This window comes from Cynocephalus volans, chromosome 11 (assembly GCF_027409185.1).
Source record: "Cynocephalus volans isolate mCynVol1 chromosome 11, mCynVol1.pri, whole genome shotgun sequence".
Lineage (NCBI taxonomy): Eukaryota > Metazoa > Chordata > Mammalia > Dermoptera > Cynocephalidae > Cynocephalus > Cynocephalus volans.
In genome coordinates, this window is record NC_084470.1 from 105,094,219 (window position 1) to 105,109,393 (window position 15,175).

The following is a 15,175-nucleotide window of genomic DNA, read 5'->3' on the forward strand; positions in this document are numbered from 1 at the left end:
AGTGGGCTTGGTGGGGAAGATCTGCCCTCAGTATGGGTGGGCACCATCCAGTCTGCTGGGGGCCCAGAGAGAACAAAAACAGAAAAAAGGGCAAATGTATTACTGTCCCTGCTGCAGCTGGGATACCTTCTTCTCTTCTGTCAGAAATCAGAACTCCAGGCTATTCAGCCCGTGTGTTCCAGGACTTACACCAGCAGCATTCCTGGCTCTCAGGCCTTTGGCTTCGGACTGAGAATCACACCATCGGCTTCCCTGGTTCTGAGGTGATCAGAGTTGGACTGAGCCACGCTACCAGCATCCTAGGGTCTCCAGTTTGCAGAGGGCAGATGTTTATTTCCTCGTACCTGAGATTCATATCTCATTGAAATGAAGAAAATAATGTAAGATCTATTCCAGAAAGAGAAAGCATGGTTAATTCTGTATGAACCTAAAATGCCCCAAAGGGAAGAGACAGAGCAGCCTGATAAAGGCCTGGGAAGCTGCAGCCCCAGCGTCAAGCTGAAAGGTGGCTGGAGAAAAACACCCTTGCAGAGCCTGAGGAAATAAGCTTCGGTGCTGTCTGCTCCAGAGGGATGTGGGCAGGTTGTTGATGAAGATGTGGACCACTTGTTGCATAGTTTGCTGTCCTCTGGCAGGTCTACGTGAATGAAAAACACACTCAGGCATATGGGGCTAGTAGGATGGCTAAAACTTTACCTGGCAAGGTGCCTTCCCTGGGTTCACACACCAATGTTTCAGAGAAGGTCCACTAAGGCAACTCAAGGGTTTTGGTTCTTGGGAGAGATAAGGCTTATTAATTTTTTAGATGAAAATTTTGACGTGAACAAATTCCCTAGAGAAATGGTAGGAGATAAATACAAAATCTTTTTAGTTCTAGGTGATCTTCTTCCCTTCAGGAAGTTTTGGAAATGTATACCATGGTCAGAGATGGGGTGTCTGGAGTAGGCCAGTGCTGGAGCAGTGGTTCAAAAGCATGAAATCATGTGGGCTCACTTACCAGCACCAGCACCGTGCAGGTCCAGCCGCTGCCACATGTCTCAGTAGACACGTAAACCTGCAGGTCAGACTGGCGCCTCAAAGTTGCTATCAGTTCCTTGGGTAAACATCTCTTCTGAACAATTATAAATAAATTACTTCATCTGTACCACACAAAGCCACTGTGGTCTGAGGTTATGTAATCTCTCTCTCTCTCTCTCTCTCTCTCTCTCTCTCACACACACACACACACACACACACACACACACACACACACACACACACAACTTTCTATGTGCCCGAATAACACACTTCTCTGTCTAAACTGGAATAGCTTGTCAAAAATTTTTATCTGGGTATAAAGCTTAAGAACTTAAATGGACTGTCATGGAATTTTAGACATGTAATTCTTAGTTTAATGAAAGACACAATAAAAAAACAAAAGCCAGGGCCAGCCCATGGCTCACTTGGGGGAGCATGGTGCTGACAACACCAAGTCAAGGGTTAAGACACCCTTACCGGTCATCTTTTAAGAAAAAATAAATAAATAAACAACAAAAGTCACCCAACCCCGTTTCATAGGAGCTAGGATTGTTGAGACTGAAGGGATCAAATGCTGTGACATGGGAGGGAAGATTGCCTGTGCTGTTAGGTGGGACCGACCTAACAGCTGCATGGAGCCGACCACCCTCCATCCCTCTGTGGGGCTTTGCACCTATGTCATGTGGCTGGGCCATCCCGCCCATGCCAAGTCTTCAAGCTCCCCTACTTTATTCAGGTCTCTGCTCAAATGCTGGCTCCTCACCTGGCTTCTCTTGTAGTTCGTAGGACTTGTTGCCCACCGAAATCACAGGTATTTGTTCATACATTCATTATCGATGTCCCCCTCAGCTGTGTGGGCTCTAGGAGGGCAGGGAGCTTGCCCACCCAGTCCTTGCCCTCTGCCTAGCAGCACCTGGCACACAGTGGTGCTTGAGACATAGGTATTCAAAGGGTGAGATGGAGGAGGTAGACCAAATCGCTTCACCCAATTCTGACTTCACTGGCACATTGTGAGTCCTCCATATCCTTGCCATCCAAGAGTTGTCTGAGGGCCGAGCATGGGTCCACACTGCACTGGTGGAGTGTCCGTCTGTGTCAGTCCAAGCAGCGGCTCGGCCTCATCCTGCACGGACTCCTGCGTCTTCCCGTCTAGGCCACCCCGCTCCCCGTGCACTCCCTCTCGCTGCTTGACCGTCAACTATTTCACTCCTTGTTGGCCCTTCAACCAAAACTGGGTGTTTGAAAAGAAACAAAATTGGATATATTCATTAAAAAAGCAAACAATTTGTTTTAACTCTAGGATAAGATTTAATAGTTAATAAAAGAGAAGCTATTGGCCCAACTGAGTTGGGAACTAAATGTGGACTTATTTCATCCATACTCTTTTGTGTGCCCAAACCCGAAAAATAGACAATTTTCTGTGATACTTACTGTCCTTCCCTAGTAATGACCTGTTTCTTGCAGTTTCCAAGGTGAGCAGACACCACCACTACCTTCTGACACCTCCCGTCACCCAATTGCACTCTCACCCTCCTACAAACAGAAAAGTATTGGGGAAACACATTTATCAGGAAAATAATAGTTAATTTGTAAAAACAAATTCTTCTTTATAAATATTGTTCTCAAATTAGAGTTTTAACAATAAAATGCCATTTTTTTGGTGGGAGGGGGATATTCAAAGAATCTTTGCAATTATTTTGTAAAAAAAGAAAATTAGTCTGGATTTGTCTATCATCTACGAAGTCACCAAGTCAGCTAGTTTATACACCTAACTAAATAAGGGATCCAAAAATTTATTTAAAGTTTTCTTCAAAACAGTGGACTTACAGTAAAAGAAAGAAACATTTTTTTTTTTGGTGTATACCCTGCATCTTTTTTATCCTCCACTCATCCCTGGGGAAGGGGAGTGGTAACTGGCTGGTAAGCTGGCAAAGAAGAGGGGGTGCACTGACTCAACTCTGCTCTTGCAGTAGTATCTGCACCCCAGTGACGCCCCCCAGACCAGCCCCGAGGAGGTTAGTGTCACCTCTGATGAGTGTGCACTTTCCCTAATTCTGGGGTACACTATGGAGGAAACCTGCTTGGCCAACAGCCCTAAAACATGTCCTCCCATCCAGCCTCTCAGCAATGAAGGTGACATTTTGGCTTCCAACTGCTGCTCGCCCCCTATTTGTTCATAAGCAGGGCAAGAAAGAGGCACCATTCATCGGGTCCCCTAAGATGCCAGCACTTCAGTACATTTAAAATTATTTTACCCTACTAATGGTGATATTTCTAATGAAAGAGATGTTTTGTGTTGTTGTGACATAAAGCCAGGCACTGCTGTAACTCATCCTGTTTCGCTAGAAACACAAAGCTGCAGGTAGAATTCTGAATATGTGAGAGGCAATCAGACCAGCAGAGGGTAAAGGATCACGTCTGTACATTGTAAGGACCTTGGTTTAGGTTTGCAAGCTGAGGATGTGTGCATGGAAGAGCAGGAAGGTGCAGGTAGAAGTGAAGAAAAGGTTGGAAGGGAGGAACTGTTGAAGAAAAAAATTTCATGATGCTTGTTAAAGACAGTAAGGAAGACCTAACTCAAGAGGGACTGCTGCAGGGGGGGTTGCAGTAGGAGAGAGATTGGGCTTAACTCTGAATACATGGAGTACAAGGGGATATTTATAGCCAAGCAGAAGGGTAGAGACAGTGGATGGATGATTACAAGGCTGGAAAGGATCTTGCTAAAATGACATCAAGATATTTATTCCTTTATTTCAAGGAGATAAGATATTGAGAATGAGGGATGAGGAATTTGATTGGATACCAAGGATGATTAAATACCAAGGATGGGAGGTTTTTTGCTAAACGGACTCAACAGGATTCTTGCTAAAAGTGGACTAAGTCCAAGATTGGAGCCTAATCAGAAAGGGGACTTAGAGGAGCCTGGCTCAGTTTGGTCAAGGAGAGTCTTTGTCAGGTCTCAGTTAAAATTTATTCAATAAGGTTTCTTTGACTGATCAGCTTTTTACCTGGGACCCTGACTTTCATCAGAATCTAGGAGATCCATTCATCCCACAATATATTCTATTCTTAACAATTTTTATTTACTGAGCACCTACTATGTGCCAGGTGCTGCTCTAGACATTGGGGATACGATAGCCACTGTGACGGTCATGGCCTCGACCCTCATGGAACTGACAGTGTGACAGGAAGATGCGTAGACAAAGAGCTAAAACTTGTGGTAGCTAAGGAAAAACAGCAGACAGTTGTACTAGAAAATAACAGGGAATCTGGGCTACTTAGGGTACGGTGTTGAAAGAAGGCCTCTCTGAGATACTAACATTCAAATTGAGAAATGATGAAAAAGGTGGTGGTGGCCATCCAAGGAGCCCAAGGAAGAACGTCACATCACAGGGAAGGAAACAGCAAGAGCGTGAGGCAGGATAGAGCTCGGTCCCACTGAGATGCTAGAAGGCCTGTGTGATGGGGGAGGGGTGGGCGAGGGCAGGCGGGGCTGTGGGGGGCACACGACCACCATGTCAGCAGATGTTCTCTCTGAAAACACCACTCTGGGTGTCCTGCAGAAAAAGGTTAGCCGAGGACCAGAGGAGGCAGGGAGACTGAAAGTAGGAGCTGCATTGGGTCCCTCATCTTCTCAAAGCCCTTCAACACTTTCCATTGCACTCGACCAATTCCTGTTAATGGTCCACAGAGCCCTTGTGATCTGACCTCTGCTACGTCCAATCTGCCTCTTCCAGCACTACCCTCACTCGCTCTCGTCTGACAACTTTGGTTTTGTGGCTTCTTGAACACCAAGCACACCCCTGCCTCGGACATGTGCATGTGCTCTTTCCTTGAACTGGAACCTTCTTCTCCCAGGTATCCACATATGTCACTCCATCACTTACTTTTAGTCTCTTTCCAAACATCATCTGAATGGTGAGGGCTTCTGTGATCATTGCGTGTAAAATAGCAGTCGCCCAGGACTTTCTGACCCCTAAGCTGATTTCTTCTTGATGATAGCACTTATTACCATTTGCCATGTTATGTATTTACCTACTTAATTATATATGTTCTCTTTCTTTCTTACAGCCACACTAGCATTGCTAGCTCAATGAGAGAGGCAGCCTTAATCTATCTTATTTATACCTTATTCCTAGTGTTTGACACAGAACAAATTAACTACAAAATACACTGCTCTGTGTCTTATACTGTGTATGTCAAATTCCAATCTGTGTAAGATGTCGCTTTTGAAAATTGAAGCCCTTATTCTCTACATAGACATTTATCAAAAGTTTACTGTAGTAGAGTCTATATCACATTATTGCTAAGGAGAGTTTATTTATTAAGTGCTCCAGAATGCCAATTACCTACCGGATTTCTCTCTCTTTGGCCCGTGTCACTCTGTTTCCATCTGAGATATCTGCGTTCTTCTTTGCTTTGTCTTTGCTGCCGCACTGCAGTAAAGATCAATTTAATTTCTTTTTGTGGGAAGAGTATCTTTCTGATTGGAATCCAAGCTGAGAATAGATCATTTTACTGAGTAGGAAATACCTGTAGTGGTATTCTCTGCTCTGTGAATATCATAAAATATAATTAATATTTGCATGATTGATTTAAATTGACTTGAGTGTACACCTTTACAGATTCTCCCTGGGTACTCTATATCAGAGCATGTGTACCTGTACAGTGAGTCCAGGCCCAATACCAGTGAACTATATACATGCTACATCTCTCTATTCTTTTCCCTCTGTGTTCCTCTAACCCTCTCATCAAAAATTAAAGTGACATAATTGAAAGTAGGGATTCAAGTCAATTATATTTCTGCCAACACTTCTTCCTTCTTAGTTGTCAATTTATACTAGAACACCCCCTACCAATTATTACTACTTATTTTGTCAAATTTCATAGAGGTGTAATATATGCGCAGAAATGTGAACAAATTATAAGTTACAGCTTGATGAAGATGTATGATGTGAATGCACCCACGTAACCAGCACTCAGATCTAGACCCAGAAACTTACAACCTCCCCAGAAATCTTCTCATGACCCTCACAGTCACTAAGCCCTGCACGGATAACTGCATCCCACTCCCAGGCTCCTAATATCAAGTATTCACTTTGCCCGTTTTTAAAACTTTAGATAAAAGGGATTATAGTATGTAATCTTCTGATACCTGCTCATGCTGTGAGTGCCGTGGTTCAGAACCCTTCTTGTTTTGTCTGCTTGGCAAGACCCAGACTCCTGCTCTCTCATCTTTAGATCCTCTTGAATAAGGGAGATGCGCCTTTACATATTTACTTTTATATTGCTAAAATCCCTCAAATAAAAATCAGTGAAAACTTCTTAAAACTGCTTTCAGACTGCTGCTAACACGGAAAACCAAGAAGCTTCAAGAATGGTGGTCTAGTTTATTGGCCAATAATTAGATGTGCAATCAGTGAAGTCAGGCTCACAGGACTAGTCACCAAATTTTCCAGGAGAGAAGCCAACGCTTCGAGGCTCCTCAGCAGCAGCTATGATGTATGAGTTAAAGGTATTCTTTGATTTGCAGCATCTTTCCAGCCTCCATGAGAGTTCTCAGCCCACCCATACTCCTAGGAGAGAGTGCCAGGAGTTTTGCATAGCTAGGCCAGCTGGGAATGCAGATAACATCAGTTGAAAGGAGTTGCTATCATGGTGTTTGATGGATAAAAGCTGAGCAGAATTTTCTATCTCAGAACACTCATTTTCCTCCATCTGGGTATTTGGGAAATTTTGAGGAGTGGTATAACTACAACAGAGTCTGGAGACCTGAGTTCTTGATGCAGTTTTGTTCCTAACTCCCTGTGAAAATTTGAGGAAGCTACCTTAACACTTGGACCTTAGGCCTTAATTTCCTCCAGGAAAAAAAAAATCATAATATAGCACTATAGGGTCTCTAAAGCTGTTGTTGTTCCTTGTGTAGATGCTAGTCCTCATCTTTGACTCTTCCTTGTATCAGTCAAACTTCCTGACTGTGAACCTCCCTCCATCAAGCTCTTCTGCAAAGTCTATCTCTTCTACCAGATCTTTTAAAATGATCCTCACTCTGTGCTATACACTCTCACAGGCAGAGCTGTTGGCATCTACGTTTGCTGCTACTTTGCCCTCTGTACAATGTTTTTTGTAACTTTCTCCTCCCTCCCCGTACATGCAGTTTCCCAGTGCCTGCTCTCAAAGCTTAGGAATCCATCTGAGACCTTCCTGCAGTCATCCACAGCATCTCATAAGGATGCTGAACAGAGCGACTACATGAGGTTCGTCCCACTAATCTCCAGATGTTCCTTCCACCTGTAAAGAACAGATCATGATTGACTCTATCCTGCCCCCAAAGCACTTCAACTCCCTTCACTCCCCAGGCCCAGAAGACAGAAATTGTTTAAGAATATAAGAGCTTTCTGCTGAGATTAACACAAGCAATCGGCAGTTTAGGCAGCAGGAAAGACAGGGAATGAGGAACTGGGCCGAAGGCAGGCAAAGGCAGTCTGGAAGGAGAACAGGTAGACAACTCCGATCTTTATGGCAGGAGAACTTTTGTTGATCAGAAAAGAATCTGTTTTTCCTCAACCTCTTCAATGATCTTGTTGCCCATTCAAAGACCCTTAGCTAATATGACATAATCTGTTTTTCCTCAAAACAATTTTGCAATCAGTTGTCTCCCTTGCTTGTGTCCAATACTTTCCACAAGATTGGAGGTGATGGGGGAGAGGGAACAGGCTTGAAGCTGTGAGACCATTTAATTTAATTCTTCAGTTTAGGAAGCTTGCATTTTTTGTGTTTTTTAGGTTCTTCTCTTAAAGATCCTTGTGTAAATAATTAAGCTATGGGCACACTGTAGCTACCAATTACTTGCATTTACTTAGGACTTTATGTTTTATAAAGTGCTTTTATATGCATTCTGCTTTGACTCAAGGAAAATCCTTGTGAAGCAAGAAGTTAAGTACTGTCAATTCTTTTAATCCTAAATTAAATATCTTTTTAAAAAATTTACTAAAATGCATGGCTGACTCGCCAAGATTTTAAGAAACATCTTTAGGGAAGAAAATAACATTGGAACAGGATTCCAGTGAATCTGTTACTCCTGATAACTTAGAGTTGTGATTTTAAGCTTTTGGTTTTGCAAGTGGGAAACGTAAATCTGAATTACCTGCATAACTCTGGGACCCCTCAGAGGGCCACCCTAGAGGCTCATAAACCTATCAGAAACAGCACCTTCTCTTTTCTGTTTTGTAATGTCCCCTTCATTATTCCGAAATAAAATTTATAGTATAAATTACAATTTAAAAAATTGCCTTAACTACAACATAAACAAGAAATAAAAGTAAATTATGGTAAACTAAGGTGTATTTGGCTATAAATTGTGCAGCTGCTGGGGAGTCCTAGGGAAGTAGCAGGTGCTGGCACTTATCAGCTGACTCACTATGAGAGCAACGAATATGGCTGGAGCAGATAAAATGCCTCAAATGGTGACTCCGGGTCTATGAGTCGCATTTCATTAATAGTAATTTTTCTGAAATGGTGACTGACTCTTGGCAAAATTCTGGGCAAAATGAGCAAAATAAAGTAATGGTTAATATGAAAGCTGCATTCCCAGGAAAAATAAGAGTATTTTTAAACTGAGAGAAATACCTTAGGTTTATATTTGTAATGAAGTTATATGCTTGGATCAGATAATTCTAAACAATTTTATTTCATCCATGAGAATGATGAATTTTTGTTGTGCTACACTGTACTGTATATTGTAGAGCATCTAATACTCCTAGTCCCTACCCAGTAAATGCCAATCGCATTCCCTAATCTAATGAGATAATCAAAAATGTCTCTACAAATGTCCAAGTCACTCTTTAGGAGTAAAAGCACCCCTGTTGCAAATCACTGGGCTATGTCCCCAGTGAATGAGGGAACCAGAAAAAAGGGGTAAGGGAGAAAATTTGTCTGAATTGTACTTAGTTCTAAGTGGAGGGAATGTAATTCTCCCTAAAGAAATCTCTTCACAGTAATCTATTCCTCAGATTCGTTTTGTGCTCAGATTTATGCTATGTACATGGTGCAAAAAACTAAGCAAATATTAGAATACTTGATACAGAATTAAAATGTTGAGTGCATTTAAAATATTGAAGGTCAGAAAATAAGAAATCAAAGTTATAAGCAAAAAATGAGACTATTCAGAAAATAACATGGCAAATATTAAAACGGTCCAGAAAAAGTTCTAGAAATAAAGTACATAGAGAAACTTCTACATAAATACATATATATGCAAATATGTGTATATAAATTTAAGGTTTAATGGTTGGAATATATAGTTTAGGTGCAGATGAAAGTATAATTAGGACAGAGAGACAAATACACAGATAGAAATTATGAATAACTGAGATGATAATATAGACCTAATTGAATTTGAGAAGGAAAGGAGAGAGAGAAAGGGGGATTCATCATATTCATAGAGACAATGTTTGAGAAGTTTTTTAGAACAGGTAAGAAGACACCAGTTTTGTGGCAGAGGAAGTAAAATAAAACTCAAGCCAGACAAATAAGAAACCTATACTGAAACACATGGTAAAATTACAAGATGTACGAGACAAAGAGAAAAATCTTAAAAGTAGGCAGAGAGGAAATTAGACTACCTACAGGTGAATGTCCATAACCTTTACATTTCTAATAGCAACAAAGTAAACTAGAAGCCAGTGAAACAGATTCTCACCATACTGAGAGAAAACAAATGTAAATCCAAAATTATTTACTCAGAAAAACTGTCCTTCAAAAGCAAGTGCAAAATATAAATGGATTCTGATACACGGTAACTAAAAGGGCTTATTACTAGCAAATCCTTATTAAAGAGACTTTTAAAGGATGGACTTCAAGAAAAAGCAAAATGATTTTAAGAGCTAAGATGTAGAAAGAAAATGTAAGTAGACTGGTAAATGTAAAGAGTGATTGACTGTAAAATGTAATAATATACTTGATCTGTGGGTTTAGAAATAATCCCTAATATAAAATTATGGACAAGAATAAGTCTGGACAAAATAGTAAATGGAGCAAATGAATTGTAATGTCCTCCAAGTGTTATGAGAGGACAAAGATACTGACGAGTTTTATATTTATTTCAACATGTTACAATTTTCAGGCTACCATTAAGTTAACAGGAATAGCTTCCCAACCAGGAGAGGATTAGGAGTGAAATGAGAAAACAACAATCCCAGCTCAAGCAATGCAAAAGAAGACGAGAAAGGGAGGTATGTTAAATAAAAACAACAACAACAACAATGAGCAGAAAAAAGAATAAATGAAAAATACAAACTAAGGTAATAAAAATAAATATAAACATACCAGTAATAGAAGTCAATGCATATGGACTAAAATCTCCCATTAAACATCAACAATTACTACAGCAAAAACAAAAACAAAATTGTGGTATATTCTGTTAACAAGGAATATACATAAATTTTAAGAATACATAAAGATTGAAAATAAGAGGATGGAAAAAATATACTAAGTAAGTATTAACTTAAAAAGTAAACTTAGACAGCAAAACCAACATTGGAAAAATTAGACTTAGAGGCAAAAAGTAGAGTAAGATAAAACATAGAGTTGCTACTAAATAATGACAAGAGTTTAAATTACATAGAAAGATGTAAACATTCTAAACTTCTATATACTTAACTAAAATAGTTTAAATATATATAAAACTGTTGGTGGGACTGCAAAATGGTGCAGCCTTTATGGAAAATGGTTTGGAGTTTCCTCAAACAATCACAGATAGATCTAGCATATGACCCAGCTATTCCACTCCTGGGAATATCCCCAGAAGAATGGAAATCATCATGTCAAAGAGACACCTGTACTCCAATGTTTATTGCAGCACTATTTACAATTGCCAAGAATTGGAACCAGCCCAAATATCCATCATCAGATGTGTGGATATGGAAAATGTGGTATATCTATACAATGGAATTCTATCTACTATAAAAAAGAATGAAATACTACCATTCGCAGCAACATGGATGGACTTAGAAAAAATTATATTAAATGAAATAAGTCAGGCACAGAAAGAGAAATATCACATGTTCTCACTTATTTGTGGGAGCTAAAAATAAATAAATAAGTACACAAACAAATGGGAGTGGGGTGGGGAAGAAGACACAACAATCACAATTCCTTGAACTTGTTAAGACAATTGAACACAGATGATGTTGATGGGGGAGGGGGGAGAAGGAAGGGGAGGGAAAGAGGGAGGAGGGAGGGAGGAATTGGTAAAGGGACACGAAAATCAACTACATTGTATATTGATAAAATTAAAAAATAAAAATAAAAATAAAATAAAACAAAGAAATGTCAAAACTACAAGGATGAATTGAAAAATTCATATCATAGTAGGGGATTTTAACATCTTTAATACCTTTTTCAGTAACTGTTAGATAAAAGAAACAAAAATCAATAAATGTCTAAAGATTCAAACAACATAATGATCAAAGTTGGTCTGATGGGTATATCTAGAATATACACTAAACAAATGGAAAATAGGCAATCATTTTAAACACACTCAGAGCATTTACCCAATGTGACTGCTTAATAGGCTACAAAGCAAGTCTCAACACATTTCATAGAATCTGTTTCTTCTATACTGCTTTTGTGCCCATAAATTAAATTAGGAATTAATAATAAGAAACTTACCCTACGTCAACTTTGTAAATTAAAAAACACATCATGAGACTACATTAGGCGCATTCAAAGGAAGATATACAAATGGCCAGCAGACACATGAAAAATGCTCAGTGTCACTCAGCATCTGGGAAATGCAAATCAAAACCACATTGAGATATCATCTCACTCTAGTTAGGCTGGCTATTATCAAAAAAGACTGAAAACGACAAATGCTGGCAAGGATTTAGAGAAAGGGGAACTCTCCTACACTGTTGGTGGGACTGTAAACTAGTGCAGCCACTATGGAAAATGGTATGGAGTTCCTCAAACAAAGACAGATAGAACTTCCATAGGACCCATCTATTCCACTGCTGGGTATATACCTAAAGGAATGGAAATCATCATGTCGAAGGGATACTTGCACTCTCATGTTTATTGCAGCTCCATTTATAATAGCCAAGAGTTGGAACCAACTGAAATGTCCATTAGTAGACAAGTGGATAAGGAAAATGTGGTATATCTACACAATGGAATACTACTCTGCTATAAAAAAGAATGATATACTGCCATTCACAACAACATGGATTGACTTAGAGAAAATTATGTTAAGTGAAATAAACCAGACACAGAAAGAGAAATACCACATGTTCTCACTCATATGTGGAAGCTAATAAAATAAATAAATAAACAACAAGAAAAGATACAGCAATCACAATAGTTTGTTGAACTTTTTAAGAGAAGAGAACAGAACTGAGGTTGCATGGGGTGTGAAGCAGTGGGAAAGGGCCATGAAAATTGATTACATCGTATAATGATAAAAACAAACAAACAACACATCATGAAAATGTAGGTACAAATATTTTAATAATCAGCATTAAAATTTAAAAAATACAAAACAGACAAAAATAGATAAAAATTTCGTTATGTAGAAAAAAATAGCTGTTTGAATAAAATGCACAGCCTTAAATATACATACTAGGAAAAAAGAGAGGCTATAGGTTAATTAACTAAACTTACAGCTTTAGAAATTAGAAAAAGAATAAACCCAAAGAAAATAAAAAGTAGGAATTAATACTTAAAAAATTGAAATAGAACATGCATATATAATGAGGATCTATATACTAAAAACTGGTTTTCTCTAAAGACTAAAAATATAATGATTCTGTGGCAAGACTGATCAAGAAACAGGGGAGGCACAGATAAAAAATATTAAGAATCAAAAAGTGAGACAGCCTCAGACGGAGTAGAAATTAACATAATAAAATATAAACAACATATGAAAATACATTTTAAAACTTAGATAAGCTAATTTCCTAAAAATATGATTCATCAAACCACTAAATAAATATAATTGATAATATAAAACCTACACAAAAAGAAAATATCAAACCTGTAGGGTTTATATACCTGTTCTACTAATGTTTAAGGAACCGCTATTTCCACATCTTACATAAAATTTTTTAGAATATAGAAAAATAAGAAACACTTCTCAAATCATTTATGTGACTGTTATAACTTTGCTATTGAAACCAAACAGACAATAGGGGAAAGAACATTGACAGGATAATGTTACTCAGGATTATGCATTTTAAACATTTGTAAACCCAGTGTGGAAATGTATAAGTATACCATGACCTGGGAATGCAAAGTTGATTTGGTATTAGAAAATCAATTATTATCATTCACCACACTTACAGACTAAAAGAGAAAAATTCTAAAATGACTTTAAAAGATTCAGAAAAAGTACATAGTCATAATTTTTTTTTAAGAAACAGAAATAGATTATTATGTCCTTAATCTGATAAAGGGCTTTTATTTAAAAATTTCATCAAACACTATCCTTAATAGTGAACTATTAAAAACAGAAACAAGATATAAAATCAGAAACAAGATACAAATTTTCAGTATTACCATTTCTGTCTAACATCATTCAAGAGGTCCTAGCCAAAGCCATAAGACAAGCAAATAAATAAACACAAACATACACACACACAAAATAAATGAAAGGAAAAAGGATTGAATAATAAGAAAGAAACCTGCACATTGTTCTTTGGTTATATAATTGTTTACATAGAAAATCCAAAAGATTTTTTTAGGTACAGTATTAGAATTAATAAGAGAGTTTAGTCATAGCATATGATATAAAATTGGTATACTAAGTCAATTGCATTTCTATGTACCAGAAAGTAAGCATTCATGAATGAAAAAACATATAGCACCTAAAAATCAACTTGTAAAATATGTAGCCACACATTTATGAAAAAATACAAAATATTTTTGAAAGGTATTAACAGAAATAAAAGGAAAGAGATCAAATTCATGTAAAGGAAAAAGACAATATTGTAAAGGTGACAGTTCTTGCCAAAGTGATATATAAATTCAAACAAAATCCAATCTAAATCTCAGTAAGTTTCTCCATGGAACCAGGTAGATGGATACTAAAATTTTTAAGGAGAAAATCAGGGCCAAGAAAATCCATGACAATTTGGTGGGGGGAAAAAATCATGGTGTATACCCTACCTGATATCCAGGGTTGTTCTTGATTAAGCAAGTTTTGCAATATTTCTCTTCAGTTTTTCCCTTAGTGCCTAACCATTTTTCTTTTCTAACCCACTGATGTTTTACAAACATAATCACCTGAGATTTTACACACGCATGCTTGACTCACCTACAACAACTCTGAGGATAGCAGAAATCTTGTCTGTGAGGTTAGCAACAACTGTCACTGTATGAATAGGAAAAAAATTGGATTACCTTTCAAAGTGTGGGCATCGGTTAGAGGAATAAGGCAGAAGAGGGAGAGGTTTCCTAGGTGCAGAAGCGGGAGCCAGCCTTGTTCATGTCAGTAAGGAAACGAGCCCGTGGCCATAAAGGCCTCCCTAATGACTCATCCTGCCTTAAAATGGGATCTGTTTATTCTGGGGACTCATTTTGTCATCCTAGCCCTGGGGTTATTTAAGCTCCTAAAAGCTTGTAGGCAATAGGGGGTTTGGGCTGCCAAGAAAAGTAATTGGATTAATGTATTTCTATCTCAGATGACTGCCAGATTAGTCTTTGGTATGTGGGCTTTTTATGTTATTCAGAACCAGCTGCCTCTATGTCTTTCTTGTCTTCATCACAATGGACCATTTGCCCGCCCCCACGTCCTGTCCCACCCCAGATCCTCTCTAAAATCCCCTGTACTGTTGCTCGTCCCTTTTCCCTTCTGTTCCTTGCTTCTGCTCTCAGCTTCCTGCTTCTTCTCAGCTTATTGATTCAATTAAACAAAACCAAACAAGTCTTTCCCACTACACCAAAGCTTTATCAATTGAGATTTCACCCAACACAAACGTATAACAATTAATCCAGACTTGGCAGCAGGGCATCTCAGCAGCCTCCATGTAAAAGGATGTTAAGAAGAAGAAGTGTGGAATACTATATCAGATGCCACATTTAACCAACTCGAGAAACAAATTTACTGTATGGACTTCAGCCAATACATTGTTTATTGTCAATGATCTACAATTGAACGGGCACC

General features: G+C 38.6%; 1 long non-coding RNA gene across 1 annotated transcript; it reads right to left on the bottom strand.

The window, feature by feature from the left end:
• Positions 1–1,458: 1,458 nt before the first annotated feature.
• Positions 1,459–14,513, bottom strand: LOC134391254 (uncharacterized). Its single transcript, XR_010024928.1, has 4 exons — positions 14,413–14,513; positions 5,371–5,453; positions 2,449–2,550; positions 1,459–2,248 (listed from the first exon to the last, which is right to left on the bottom strand). It is a non-coding gene; the product is annotated as an uncharacterized LOC134391254 (long non-coding RNA).
• Positions 14,514–15,175: the final 662 nt, after the last annotated feature.